The sequence below is a fragment of the Quercus robur genome, chromosome 5 (assembly GCF_932294415.1).
Source record: "Quercus robur chromosome 5, dhQueRobu3.1, whole genome shotgun sequence".
Classification (NCBI taxonomy): Eukaryota; Viridiplantae; Streptophyta; class Magnoliopsida; order Fagales; family Fagaceae; genus Quercus; species Quercus robur.
Genome location: NC_065538.1, coordinates 75,123,640 through 75,139,889, shown reverse-complemented (window position 1 = coordinate 75,139,889; position 16,250 = coordinate 75,123,640).

The window sequence follows — 16,250 nt, the reverse complement described above, 5'->3', positions numbered from 1 at the left end:
CTCCACCAAGTACGTAGATGCTCCATTCTTTTCAAAAAGTCTTCAAAGGTGACATCTTGTGATGGCCAAAAGAAAGCATTTGTCAGAGCATCATCTCTTCTCTTCACAACCATCATGGCCCGTGCCTTTCAAACCATTTTGAATATTGTAATAGATCTGGCCGTTGTGCAGGCTAGACAAATAGTGGCTGTTGTGCAGGCTAGACAAATAGGGGAATCAGAATCTCCCGCAAAATCCGGAGTATCATGAATTAGTTCCGGATTTTCCGCAACATATTTGTGAAGGACAATAAAATATTTTGGCTGTTGTGCAAGCCAGACAAACAAAGTAACACCAGTCTAGAAATAGTAGTGACCTCATCAATCAGTAGAGGGAGCATCGGAGGGATAACCGTCAAAAGGATCAAAAGGACCTTGTGGAGAATCACATACATGCTCATGGTAAATAGCATACTTATTACAGAATCCACAATATAAAATTGGCTCAAACTTTGGAGTTTTTCCTGGGATAAGGAGACTATTTAGATTAGGATGATCTTTTGTTTGTAGGTGAACAAAGGCATCAGCATAGGGTTTGGGGCCAAAAACAGCAATTCTACCTGTGCTTCCTATGAAATGATAATTTTTCCATAGATCATGAGCAACTTCACGAATTTGATTATTAAAATAATTTCTCCAGCATTTTGCAAGACCAAAAGGATCTTTAAGGGACAACTGAGAATTTCCCTTGAACCATGGCCCTTGGTGAGTATAGCCATTAATGAGGATGAGATGCTTTGAGGGGTTAACATTCATCCAGTTATTTTTCTCCCATTTTGGTAGAGTGCTCCAGCATCTAATGGTAACAAAAGGTCTAGTGGAAGAGTTTTCAAATCCTTTAATAGCATTCTGAATGATCTGTGGAAGTTGGCTAGCCTGTTTATGACTTGTCAATTTTACAAACCTAACAAAGCCATATTCAAACATTTGGGAAAGCCAGCTAGAATTAGGATCCTCATCATCACTATCATCTGAATCTTCATCAGTGAAATATGAACCATCATCAAAATTAATAAGGAGACCAGGAAATGGATGTTTCTTTTCATATACTCTGAGACTGCTCCCAAAGTGATCTTCCCATTCAAGCTGAATAAAGACATTATCACCTTCGTCTATTTCATTAGGGTCAGGAATAGTAGCAGTAACAAGTTTTCTGAAATACTTGGACCATAGGTCAAAAGACCGAGACATAGCCTTGCTATCCAGAATACGAGATTGTAAATCTGAAGTCAAGTTGGCAACAGCACTTCTTAACATGGATTAGGTCTTAAGACTCAATCTAGCATAGTCAGTGCCCATTATAGTCTTTTTATCCATCGAATGGATTTCCTCTTTGCCAAAGAGTTGACTAATGTAGGCTTTAAGACGGCTCACAAGAGCCTCATTTTTTGAAACAAGGTTATTTTCTGGAACAAAGTCAATAATGGCTCATATAAATCTCGTTTTGAGCAGTAAGGTTAACAAGGTGGATTTCAAGGGCTCTAAGGGTTTTGTGAAAAACATTACTGTGGTTTTTGGTAAAAGCAAACTGAAGGTTATCAAGAATGAATTTAATACAATCTGGTAATTCTGAATAGGTACCATTGTGGAATTGTAGATTTTTTGACAAAACTTCTTGTAAAGCAATTAATATATCACCATTGGAGTATGTCACCTCCGTCGGGGCATCTCCTTGAAGGGATGTTGATCCACTGGGTTTTACACCAGAAGATGCGCCTTCATGCATTTTAAAAGGTCGTCCCGCTGGGAACCTTTTGCCTTGGGAATAGTCATGTGCAGGAGCTTTTCCCTTGTTTTTCCTTTCCATGATAATCCACTTACTAGTGGTATAAATATGAATATTATTATTATCCCACTTATTAGTGGTATTTATCCACGCGTCATTATCCGATTCCTGCAAAGAATCATTAATATTGTTAGGATAATGGATAGGTTTTAACATTTTAGTGTTATGAAAATCACCTTTAGAATCATCAGAATTCATTATCAGTTCTTGAACAAGGTCATTCATGGGAGAGTCTTTCTTATAAGACAGATTATCAATATCAATTTCAAACTTTGAAGCAAATTTGAATTTTACTTTCTGTCCAAATGGATCAGTAGTAATTCCATCATGTTCAACAAGAAAGGGATACAAAGAGTTAATAAATGGCAGACCAAGAATCACTTTATCAGTCATATTTTTGACAAGAACATAAGGAATCTTGAAACAAACATCATCATGGCACACCTGAGCATTATTCAATTCATACTTAATTTTCATTTGGGAACCATTAGCAGAAACCAATCTTTCAGTAGATTTCTCAAAATATTTTGAGGGAATTAATCTTTCTTGGATACAGTTCATATCTGCACCAGAATCAATCATAGCAATAACAGTGAAATGATAATCAGGAGAAACAACAATTTTAACTTTTGTAAACCATTTTGGAGGAAATAATTTATTAACAAAAGCAAGTTGGGGATTAGTGAAAGTATCAGGAGTACCTTTATCAGAAAGAAGAGCCTGTTGACTAGAATCATTTCCATCACTGTGCTCATTTTGTTCGTTACTGGATTTATTAAGATCTTTATCAAGTTTTAGCATTGTCAATTCTTGTTTAAGATTATGGTTATCACTTTTCATACTTTTAAATTCATGTTTTAATTCATTTATCTCTTGTTTAACAATATGAATTTCATTTTGGAGATCATTAACAGTTAAATCTTTAGATTTCTTTTTATTAAATCTTTCTAAAGTTTCTTCAAAACTTATGGTTGATTTTGGTTTTTTACCAATTTCTTCTCTTATCAAGTTTTTCTTAAACCTATCCAAATAATCTTTCTGGAGTTCAGGGTTTTGAATTTGATTTATTAGCTGAATTATCAGTTTTTCATCTTCTTCACTCTTGGTGAGAGCATTAATAACATTGCAACAGGAATCTCTACAACCAATTTTAATATTAGGAGAATCAGAAGAATCATCAGCAGATTGATAGCAAGAATCAGATGAAGAAGAAAAATCATCTTCCAAAGAATCAGACGGAGTGTTTGATTCAAGGATTCTAAATAATTCTTCTTGCACATTATCATCAATGTTTAACATGTTGAACTTGTTTTTTAACTTACCAGGTTTTTCTTTACAATCTTTACTAAAGTGTCCAGGTTTACCACAGTTAAAGCATTTACCTTTACTTGGTTTTTGTTTAACATGTTTTTTAGAAACATTTTTCTTCTTAGCATAGAAATCATTAGGTTTAATAAAGGTATTTCTGTATTTTTTATGGCTTTTATCATGTTTTTTACTTTTCTGCCTAGAAGGAGCAATAGGAGGCAGACGATATTGTTCACAGAAATTTCCCATTTCATATTTAGCTTTTCTTTTATTCTTTAATTGGTGTTTTAACAATTTTTCATCATTGCACATATTAATACCAAGTTTTTTAATAGTACTGAACATATCACCATAAGTTAAATTATCATAATCAATAGAATCATTTTTACCCATTAATTCTTGTTTTACCTTATGAGCAAAGATAGGAGGCAGGCCGTCAATAAAATTTTCTTTCCAATAAGGCTTATGGCAATCTTTCCGGAGCATCACCCTGGAAGTAAAAACATCTTGATACCATCTGTAATCAGACACAGTTGGACAACTCAAATTATTTAGATAATCAGAAACACAGGATGAAATATTGGATGGAGTACCAACAAAATGTTTGAGGATGGTATAGATCAAGGTATTAACACCATCAGGAATACCACGACCAATACTTTCATCAAAAATAGGCAAACCTTCTTCATTCTTTTTAACAGCATGTTTAATAGACTCTTTGGATTCTTTAGTGATGTATGAATCCCACCATCCACGAAGAGTACCAGAAAAACCAGTAAGAAGCAAGTTAACAATTTCAGGTTGATCAAGATCATGGTTGTTTTGATAAGCAATACCAACCATAGACATGTGGCTCATTTTATTAATGATTTCCTGTTCAGACAAACCATCAATATTCCATTCATAGAGCTTATCAGCAGAGACAGAAAACTGTGTTTGAAAAGATCTCTCTTCAAACTGCATATCAGGAGGAGTAGGTTTTGGATACCAATTTTTTGTAAAAGACATGGGTTTGGAGTTCCCAACAAATCTTTTAATTTCTGGGAAATCATTATCAAAGATTCTTTTTGCAGGAACAGAAGAAACAGTATCAGAATCTGTGTTTACGTCAGAAATAATTTCTTTTTTGGAAATAGTGAGAGCAGTTGGAGTTCTTGTAGAAGTAGTAGTGCCTTCAGATTTAATCTTTAGATTAGAAAGCATTTTGTCAACAATTTCAAGAGTCTTGGACTGAGAAGTTTTAAACATAACTTTTTCTCTTTGACTGGGTAAATCAATCAAAGGCTTCTCAGTTTTAACAGGAACATGTTTTTTAGAAACAGAAACAGATTTTTCAACAAATTTTTCTTCAATACGGTCAAGCTGTTGACCAATAATATGCAAAGATTGATTAGTAAAATTGTTTTGTTCAATAAGACTAACAATAGGAGTTTGATCATTAGCAATTTTGAAAGGAGAGGCTTTCACTTCCTCTTTTGTCACTTCATCTTTTTTTGTAGTTATCAAAATTGAATCAAGAGGAGGATGACTAGACCTAACAATGGTTTTATCAATCTTAACAAAATTTGATTTCTTTATCACATTCAAATGTTGTTTTGAAACCTCATTATTTGGAACATAATGGTTTTCAAGAAAATCAAAAAACAAAATATGTTTTTTCAATTGATTCATCATTTCCAACCATTTTCTTTTAACACGGTCTTTATCAGACTGAGCAAAATTATCTTGGAAATATTTTCTCTTGGTTTTGTTTGAAGCAAGCATAAACTCATTGTACAAAGAATCCCAATCAATTTCAAAATCATCATTTAAAACAGTCAAAACTCTTAATTGATTTTGGTAAACAGGAGGAGTTTCAATAGGAGAATCAAAATCAGATGGAGTAATAGAAACAGTGTCTTCCTCATCTTCATTAGCAGTTTTACTAAATGGAGTGGAAGATTCAGGTTTAGTTGAATAGTAAACAGAGCTAAATTGGGATTTATCACTTGAAATACCTTTTAGCTTTAAATCAGAGGATGTTTCCAAATTCTTTTTCAAAAATTCATTGATCTCGTGATCTCTTTTTGAAATACTTTCAGATCCAGCAAAGGAATGTCTTCCTTCGTTGATCTTCAAAGGTGGATTGTTTTGAAAACTTATTTTAACAGTACCATCAAGATATTGTTGAATATGGGTGAGATCAAGCTCATCAAAAATGGGTTTAGCAGGAGGGGTTTCTTGTTCTAACAACCAATCCTTAGGAAGTTTAACATCTTGCCATTGAATCATTTTTGGAACTTAGATTTTAGCATCAGGAGTTGAACATTTAATTAACATGGTTTTACTTGAAGGTTCTCTAGGCATTATAGCATAAGGATTCATTTGAGTACCCATTAGTTTGTAATAAATGCGATAAATCAAAGCAAAAGGCTTACTACCCTCTTCCATGTGATATCCAGATGAAGCAATATTCAAAGTTAAAGCTTTAACAATATTAGGATCATCCAAATCAAGAGTAAGATCAGGATAGCAGTTAAAATAAACAGGACCATCATACAAAGAAGCAGTGATCATTCCAAGAATGCTATCTTTAAAAATCTTAAATCTAGCATCTCTTAAACACATGAGAACAGAAGCATTAATACCCTTTTGGGTAAGTGGTTTAATAGCAACTTGAACCATACCAATATGCAAATAACTGAATTTTTTAGCAGCAAGGAAGTCATTAATATTCTTTTTAGTAAACAAACAGCATTTTTCATGAATTCTCGAGATAGAGAAAATTTGTTCAACAGTTCTAGCTTTGTAAGCAGAATGAAAAGCACTTTCAACAAAACTAGTTTTATAAATGGTTTTAGTATCAACTTTAGGAATAGTCCATTTACGAAAATCAGGGATCACCTCATTATCATCAATAGTGTGATCTTCTTCATTTACAATATCAGGAGGACAACTAGTCCTGGAGCTGATAGAGGAGTTGGATCTCCACAACTTATCCATACTATCCTAGGTTCAACACTCAGTTATCATGTTTTTCTCACAACCGTTGCATTTCGTAACACATACCCTAACCAACCTCATACCTCTCATGCCCTACACGCCCTCTCTTGGCTCAAACGGGCCTTACAGCTAGGTCCTAGGAATTCACTTTACGACTAGGGTGGCGCCAACAACGGTAAGAAGGGAACACAACAACGGAATATCAAGCGTTCGGGTAGACACGGACAAGAAGACAAAGAACACAACCACACTACCACCGGCCAGAAAAGAGTGGCTCTGATACCATATATATATATATATATATATATATTAGAGTGTGTGTGTCTAACGCATAACCCCAAAACGGTGCACTTGCACACACCGGTACTAGAATATTTCATTCCCATAGCCAATTCGGAACTACCTCCAAAACAGAATTCAAAACTTGCTATAGATCAATTAGACCTCATTTCTTATTTTAAATGATATAGAGAAAATAGATTTACATATGCTGTGAATTCATCTAAGAATTAAAATTGTATCTAAAATAGAAATAGAACCTATATTTCCGAGAAATGTATAATTCATAGAAAGAAACAATTTAATGAAAATATGCATAATGAGACAACATGATCTGCTGAAGAATCTTTTAGAATTGATTGTTTCTTATGTATAGTAGATAAAGCAATTAGTTCAATTGAGAATAGGTTTGAACAATTTCAAATATATGAAGATATTTTTGGTTTTCTATTTAACTTCAAGAAATTGAAATCACTGAATGATGATAATTTGCAAAAATACTGACTTAAACGTGAATCTTTTCTCAAACATGATGTTTATTATAATATTGATGGTTTAGATTTATTTTCAGAGTTAAAAGTTTTAAAAGAAATTTTACAAATAAAAGACTATACTCCAATTGACATACTAAATTATATAAAAATGTTAGATTCATTTCCAAATACATGCATTGCTTATAGAATTTTACAAACAATACTTATTACAGTTGCTTCTGCAGATTGAAGTTTTTCAAAATTAAAATTAATAAAATCATATATAGCTAAGATCAACAGTGTCCTAAGAAAGATTAAGTGGATTAGCTATATTATTGATTGAAAATGAGATGTTAGAAGAACTTGAATGCAAAACTTTAATTAGTCAATTTGCATCTCAAAAGGCAAGAAAAATAGATTTTAAATTAAATATATTATAATATAAAAATATTAATTTAATTAATGCATAAAAAAAAAGACCTCATTTTAATTCTATCCTAAGACCCCAAAATGTATGAGGGCCAACCCTGCAAGCCTGTAGCCGATCTGAATATATTTGAAGTCTTTTAAAGGTGATCTAGACAGGAATAAGGGGGCACCAAAATAAACATCGACTTGTTTAAGCCCCTTCATTTGGAGGACCTGCTTAATGGATCTCCGAGATTGACGGTGATGTTTAGTAAAGAAAACACTAGATTTGTTTTTGTTGAGCATTTGACCCAACTAGTTGCAATTCCCAATATGATTAAAAACACTTATTTCATTCCATTAATTGGAAATTATTATATGCACTCAATAATTACATTTTTTTTTTTTTGCACATAAAGGTGGATGGTCTTGGAGCTTATATTTCTTATATATGTGTAATTATTCAATGCAACTTTTCTCTCACATCAATGGTCTCCACATGTAAATCCATACTTGGAACCCACATTGAGTCTTTCTAATAACACAACAAAATTTTAAAATAATTTTACAACATTCTCAATTTGTTTTTTTTTTTTTTAAATGGATAATCTATGCACCATGGTGCTAGTTTTGCCAGGTAAACAATGTTGCAGGCAATTGAGAATTCTTTTACCTATAATATCTGGATTACTATAATTGGATTTTGTATGAATTTTGAACAGGCAATGGAAGCATCATATGTTGATTCCTTGATGGCTTTCGTGAATGCTTTCCGATGATGGGAATTGAAAACCATTTATGGGGTTCAAAACTGCAACTCTTTCAATAGGAAAGTCCCAAGACTAATGTTTGGTTTCACCAAGTACATTACTTTTAGGGGAAGATAAATAAAAATATTGAGTAGTCTTAAGGATAATTGTTACTTAAATGTGCCAATGGTATTTTGAGGATAGTTAGAGACTCATAGTGTATGAGTTTTTGGCTTTGTGTCACTTTTTGATGTTTTTGTTTTCATGTTTGTTCTTGTAGGAGTTCCTTTGGATGTAGGAACTTGCTTTGTTGTGGGTATTAGAATAGTTTCCACTTAGTCAAGGTTACCATTTACCTAGGTTGGGGAAGCATAAAATTGTTTCACATCTGCATTCTCCTTGTTTCCCAAATTGGATGTATTCTCTCTCTATTTTAGTTTTCAACAACCAAAATATTTTGAGGCCAACATGCACTCAAATCAATTCTTGAATTTTTAATTCTCTTCTTCATAGGAAGATCCATGTTGTTTTGTTATATGCTAAATTGTACTCATCTTATATTCTAGTCACTCTGAACCAAAGTATGCACCTAGTACTTATGAGCATTAGCATTCGATGTGGATTCATACCCATATCTGTGAGGAGGCTATTTGGTGCTTGGGAAGCAGTTAGTAAGGGACCAATTGATATTGGTTGATGGTATGGGCTATAGCGGAATCCGGTAAGCTAGAGAAGACAAAAGTTCGGCGTAACCTCGTGAGAGCAAGAAGCTTGGAGGGCTTAGGTACACTAGGTAGATTAGGCTTGGAGGGTCTTCTAGTGTTCATATATCCCAACTTCATTCTCTAGTGGATTATTGACCGCTTGGAGGGCGGCAGAGAGATTTTATGCATTAGACTTTGGTTTCCTCTTTGATAACACATCGTTGTGTTGTCTTTGTGTTTGCATCTCTCTTTCCTTAATCTTTGCCATTTAATTTCTGTTGTGGTTGTGATTTTATTTGGTTTAGATTGTTTCATCAATTCTGGTTTAGCTTATTTTCATATTTCGCACATACATTGTTAGATAATAAGCTTGAATTGGTAATTTGTAATTTGGGAGTCTAAACGTTCAAAGTGTTTTACACACTAATTGAACATTCACACATCTATAGTTTTCCAAATCTAAAATCGCTCAACTATAAGGGGTTTCAACAACTCACCTCTCTTAAAAGTTAAAACCCTAAGGATTAGGTTCTACGTTAAGCTTAAGTTCTTTTCAAAAGAAGTTTTGCCCACCTCACTTTCTCAACTAGAAATCGTTAATTGCCCTTTGTTGAAAGAACGGCATGAGAAAGAGAAAGGGGAGGATTGGGTCAAATTGCTCACATTCCTAAAATTCACATTAGTTGAGCTATGAGTCAATGAATGCTTCTGTGCAGGTACTTATTCTACACTAATATTACCTTCTTTTTCTTGCTCAATTTTGTTTATTCCCCTAAATCTACCGTCAGAGTTTTGTTTGTGATTAAAAAAAATTTCTTATCAAAGAATTAAATTTTTTAATGGGCAATTGAAAATTCTAATGGAGGTCCTCTATTCCTCAAGCATGGTAAATCCCATCAAAATAACTTACATCAATACTTTAAATATTTTTCACTCAAAATCAATCTATTTCATCTAACTTTTTAATGACAAGCATTAAAGTGTGTGTATATATATATATATTAATATATTGGTGAAATTTCATTAAAAGCCTTTTTCTATAGAGGAAATGATAGTAGACTTTATCTTAAAAATATGATTATACAACCTATACAAAGGGATAAATAAAAATGTTTGTAATGTATCTAGGAAAATATTCATTTTCCCATAAAGAACATTTTTTATTATAAAAAAAAAATAGATGGACCTACTAACAAACAACTAACTGCAGACTACCAATCAATCTATTTAATAAATTGGGAAAAAAATTTATGAATTTTTTTAAAATTATTTTAGTGAAGTTTTAAAGGATAAAATTAGCAATGGGAAATGAATAGTTGTAAAAAGAAATAAAAATGATTTTATAATAATTTATTTAGGTTATGTTTATAAACAGTTAATCATAAACTCTATAGAGCATACATCATGAACCACAATTTTAGTTTTAGTTTTAGTGTGTTCTTTAATTGTAAATTATAGAAAAACTTCACAATATCAGAACTATATACATATATAAAGACTAGAGGGCTCAGGGCGGCTCAAGGGATTTTGGAGTTTAAGGTGACATTTAAACCCGGCTTTTTATATATTTGAATTTAATTAAATAACATCTTTTATTTAAAATCCATTCTTCTAATTTATTGAGATGCAAAATAGTTAATGATTTTTTTTTGATGAATTTTTTGTTCATTTGTGAGTTGTTTAACTAATTTTTTTTATTTGTTTTAATATTTTCACCTTTATTATTATTATTATATTGTGTTCATTACAAGTAAAAATTATCTAAAGAACCCTCTTGGGACTTGATTATTATTATTATTTTTTTGTTTTTTGGCTAACAAATAGTATATAACTATATTTATAAAAAGCTACAAATAAATAAATAAATATATTTTTTAATAAAACAAAGAAATGAGTGGACAATGGTCCTACCACACTTAAATGCCAATTCTCAGGAAAATTAAAAAAAAAAAAAAAAAAACACTGTGGGTCTGCTCTTGCCTCATTATACATTCACTACATGTCTACTTTGGACTTTTTGAAATACAAAGCGAAGACTTTTGCGGAAATGTTTAACCCAAGGTAATGCAATATTTCCAGCAAATGTATTTGATGATCAACACATTCATTTAAAAAGTTAAAAAGTATTTTAATATGGCATGCTATTTAATCTCAGGTAGACGTTGGGATTGTAGAAAGCTAGTGTTGTTTGTTTACCTTCAAATAGTAGCTGAAAAACCCAGCTCATGTCAATATCAGCACTTACTAATGTGGTTTTTAAAGCCAGAGATGCTATTTTCTTCTTAGGTTTGTTCTATTAAGCTACGTTAATTTGTTGGTATAAACAATTATTCATTCACCACATTCAAATCAATTCAATGGTTGACACATATACAGTGCTATAGGGACTTTTCTTTAGTTTAGCGAGACCATGTTTAACAAGAACCGAAATTTTAGCCATCATATAAGTAATAGTGATTCTTTTATAGTGACTATAGTAGTTCTACCAAAACCTGTAACCCACGGCCCACTAATGTCTCTCAAAATACCACCATGTAGTTAGGCTTAACAACAACTTTGTTCTCCTAAACCAAGCTTCGTGAATGTTATTAGAATTTCTCTTATTCCAATGGGTTCATAATATCCAAATCCCCATAAGGAAAAAAAAAAAGAAGGATTCTAAGGCAGAGAGAAACTATGAAAAAACATTGAATGGTTCTGATTTGACTGAAGTTGCAATCCTTCATCAGCCAAATTTAATGGGCCCTCAAGCAGTTTTCTTAATGGACCAACTAAAAAAGCTAGCCAAAGCCCATTGTGTATCATCCATTCTTACACTTTGGCCCAAAGCCTTGAATAGTTTAGCCTATTACTATTTAATGATATACATTTCATAAAATTGAATTAATTAATACAAATGGACTCATAATCACAGCCCAATAAGAAAAACATAAAAAGGAAGAAAAATTGGCTATCTCAGTGGGCCTGAAGTCCAAGCGTGAAATATGCAAATCTCCTTCTTAGACTTTTCAGATCAGTGTGTGGACGGAATAATTTATCGTTTAAAAAATTGCTTTCGCTAGTCAGCAAAATCGTTTCATTGGTGGTAGACAAAGTTTTAAGCAAGTTTCTTGAGAGGAGACTTTATGCATATTTCTGTGATTTTTTTTTTTTTTTTTTTTTGGGGGGGGGGGGGGGGGTTGGTGTGGGTGGGGGGAGAAAAAGCACCTTAATTTATATATATATATATATATATATATATATCTGAAACATAACATTTATTGTTGCTACGCTCAAGTTAAGCCACATCAGCACCACATCATTGTTTATTTTCTTTTTTTAATTTTTAATTTTTTTTATTTACCAATAGACATTTATTGAGCATTTCTTTAAATGCAAGTGTTACACTATTTCCAACTTTACTATGTGTCTCTCCATTAGCCCAAACTTTTCAGATGTCGTTATTATATGGAATTCTGATAGTCATTGGTAGATTGCAACCTCCTCACCTTTTTTTTTTTTTTTTTTTTCTTTATAAATTTTCAATTTTTTTCTGTTATTATATGGAATTCCAATAGTCATTGGTAGATTGCAACCTCCTCAACTCCTCACTTCGTCTTTTTTTCTTTATAAATTTTCAATTGTTTTCTCGCCACAAATTGATCAGTATGGCCTGTAATTGGATAGTTTCTTGAGTGTTTTTCCCGTTCTTTTGGTCATGACTCAAGTCCATTGTCAAAACTCAATCAAATGAGTGCAAGAGAAGAGAGTGACTGTAGAGCTTGTGAACGAAATTGAAGCACACGAGAGGTGAACATTAGTAGCTCATGTCCAATGGGTATGAACTCAAACTGAGTTTTGTTATTTTTATTATTCTTATTTTTATTTGTTTATTTCCATCTCATAATATAATTCGATTTTGGGATTTTATGATGAACGAGTTTGAGTTTTCATGGTCTCAAAAATATTCAAATATATTTTTAGCTTTTTCAAAATTGATTTCAATTGGGCATTTGATCATGTTTGTTATAAATTGCTTTGTAGTTGCCCTTCTTGAGATTGCAGGAATGTTACTCTCAATATGTTTGCTATTATGTTTTTGTAATTGATAATTAACTTCAATGTGATGTTTTCGTTTTGGTTTTTGTTTTTCTTTGAGAATTGAGTTAGAGAAACAAGTAAAAAAATCTTTTTATCAATGATTCGAGGATCTCAACTTTGATTTGAATGAACTTTGTTGGGTCTGTGGTAAATAAATGACTATCTACTACCTCCACCAATTTGCGAAATGGGTTTTGTTTTGGGCAAGATTTGCAAAATGGGTACATGGACTAGAAATGGGTTTCAATTTTGGGGTTCTCTCGCTATATATTTCTTTGTAGGTGTAGTGATTTTGGTGTTTGAATCTGGGTCCTATTTTGTTATGGGTATTGTGCTTGGAAATATTAGTAGCGCAATTTGCCTGTTTAGAATAGTTTAGTTGGTTGATCAATATTGTGGTTTCTGTCAAGGCCTCATGGAGATTCTCAAATGATTCAATTTTGTGCACATATAGTGCTTGTTCTTAGACATTTACTAGCTAACGAGTTGAAGGATGCTTTAAGAGATAAAATAATGAGTGTTGGTGATCTCATTTTACATGTCTTAATTGTTAAGTTTATATGTATCTTCCTAAAACTCCTCAAGTAACTACATATTCTGGGTTTGGGAAGAACATTGGGAGAAAGAAAAATGAAATTTTGTTTGATTAAGGAAAATGTAAGAAAATAGAAAGGAAAAAAAATTGGTCCATAAAAAAAATATTTTTAGAAGCTGATGTGGCATTTTTTGCCATCTAAGCATTGATAAGGCATAGCAGCTAATACAATTTGATAATTTCCCATAGCCATTTAAAGTTCATGACCTAGAATGCTAATAGACATCTTCTCCAAAGCAAAAACAATTGGCTAAGTTCAACAAGTTTGCCACTGACTTTGATCACAATGTCATGGCAATACAAGTGACTCACTTAGTTATAATTTGTATACTTACTATTTTGATTTTCTATGGAAATTCAAAACATTGATAAAATGAATGTAATGACAAGTGGGTGATTTGTATATGGACACATTGATGAATGTGTAATGGACATGGGTGGTGGACATAGGTGGAATCAATGGAACATTACTGTTTGACAATTTGGTCTTTGATGGAAATTGGTATAAGTGAGGGTCTATTAAATTTGATCATTTTGTTGAAGTAAGGTTTGTTTAAAACATATTTTATTTATTTACCTTATTGTAAATAAGTTTTTGTAAATAATGATTCTAACCTACTAAACCTTACTTTTTTTTTTTTTTTTTTTTGGTATTATCCTTTTCTGTTCGCAACTAACTAGACATCACTTTTAGGAATTAAGGATGCATGTAGCTGGTACAAAGGATGCACCTAAAAATTCAAAAGAATTAAAATATGATACAATCTTATCACGTGAAGAAAAAGCAGAAATCTAACATTGTATTGACATGTCCCTCCATTATTATTGGGTTATAAATATCGAATCTAAAAAAAAAAAAAAAAAACCAAACTAATAAAATGATATATTTGTAGAAATAGAGATTTGGAAAAAAAAAAAAAAAACTTTTAAAAATAGTTCAATTTTTTAGGAGAACAAATTATCTTCAATAAATTTTAGAGAGAATAAATTATGGATTATATCATATTAAAAATAATTATATGTTCTCACGCATCGCGTGGGTCTACGACTAGTTTATGTAAAACTTGAGTGATCGTTAGGTGTTACTATGCTAATTGTTTTGCCAAACAATAGAAGAGCTTTGAACTCCACAATTTTGAGCACTTGCAACATGTCGAATCCAAGAACTTGACCATTAATGGTGCAGAAATACACTACCCTAATGAGGCCACTAGTTATATGCTATTAATTTTAGTTGCAATGCTTATGGTCCATATGAGCTGATGCCAAGGTTTCTGTTGGTGCATTTTCACCGGTGTAAAAGCTTTCTATTAATTAGTGTCTATTCATAATTTGTTGTTCTACACTTAGATGTTGGATTGCTCTCATCATTCTTGGCTTGATATGGTTAAGTATCATTTTTAGCTTGTTATGTAATTTTCTTCTATTTTGATTGTTCTACTCCGTATCTCTCTGTTGATGTTTTAGATAACGTTAGGAACGTTGGATCAAGATGAATCTCAGACTGAAAGGGTCATCAGACCATACATGAACACAACCAAGAAAAGGAAGTTTCTTGGGGATTGATGCTACCTTAGAGAAAATATTACTCTTTGTTTTGCAGCGATTTTGGCCCCAGGTATGCTTAAGCTAGTTGCTTGTTATCAAGCTCATTTTCTTTTTCACTAAAAGATTATCTATTTTGATTTCATCACACATGCTTTGCGCATCCAATAATACTTTTTTTTGTTTTTTGTTTTTTTTTTTTTTTTTTTTTTTTTTTTGTTTTTGGTTTAGTGTTATAATGTTTAAAAGTGATATGCAAATAACCGTTTGTATTTTCTTTTTTTTCTTTTTTTATTTTTTAAGAATGAGATAAAGATAGTGTCCTAAGTTTTAGGTTGAATGGAGAAGATAAACGGAAAAGTTTGAAAATTATTTAACTAAAAAATAGGGGTATTTTAGAGAGTTTAAGAATTTGTGTGGGAGTATTTTAGTATGCAAAATGTTGAAACCACTCAAACAGGGATCTTGTTATTAATAGTATAGATAAATAGCCCTATCTGATACCTTTCGTTATCACTTAAAAAATCAATAAAATCGATTATTCCTATGGTTCTTCAATCTTCTTCTTTTTCATGAACAACCTTATCAAATTTCTTCCACTTATGGTCTGTTTGAATTAAGGGGGAGGGAGAGGGAATAAAGGGAGAAAATGGGCTTTTGCCCTTTTTTTATTTTAAAAAAAATCCAGCATTTTGCCTCATTTTCTAAACTAATTAGGGAAATGCACCTGTTTTGAAACTTGATTTTCTAAAAATCGATTTCAATTTAAAACTCAATTTTTGGGCAATTGAGTTATAGCAAATTGAAAATTAAAAAAAAAAAAAAAAAATTCTAGAACTCGAGCTCCATGAACTTGAGTTCCATGCAATTTTTTTTTTTTTTTTTTTTTTTTTTTTTTTTTAAGTTTGATCGCCCCATACCTATAGTTGCATTCAAGGAGACCTATAGTGGCATTTTAAAGCCATATAGTGGCATTTTAAAATGGAATTCGAGCCCCAAGAACTCGAGTTCCATGCAAGTTTTTTTATTAAGTTTGATCGCCCCAAACCTATAGTTGTGTTCAGAGAGCCCTATAGTGGCATTTTAAAGCCATATAGTGGCATTTTAAATGGAACTCAAGCTCCAAGAACTCAATTCCATGCAAGTTTTTTTTATTAAGTTTGATTGCCCCATACCTATAGTTGCGTTCAAGGAGCCCTATAATAGCGTTTTAAAGCCCTATAGTGGTGTTTTAAATGGAACTCGAGTTTCGTGAACTCGAGTTCCATGCAAGTTTTTTGTTTTTTGTTTTTTGTTTTTTGTT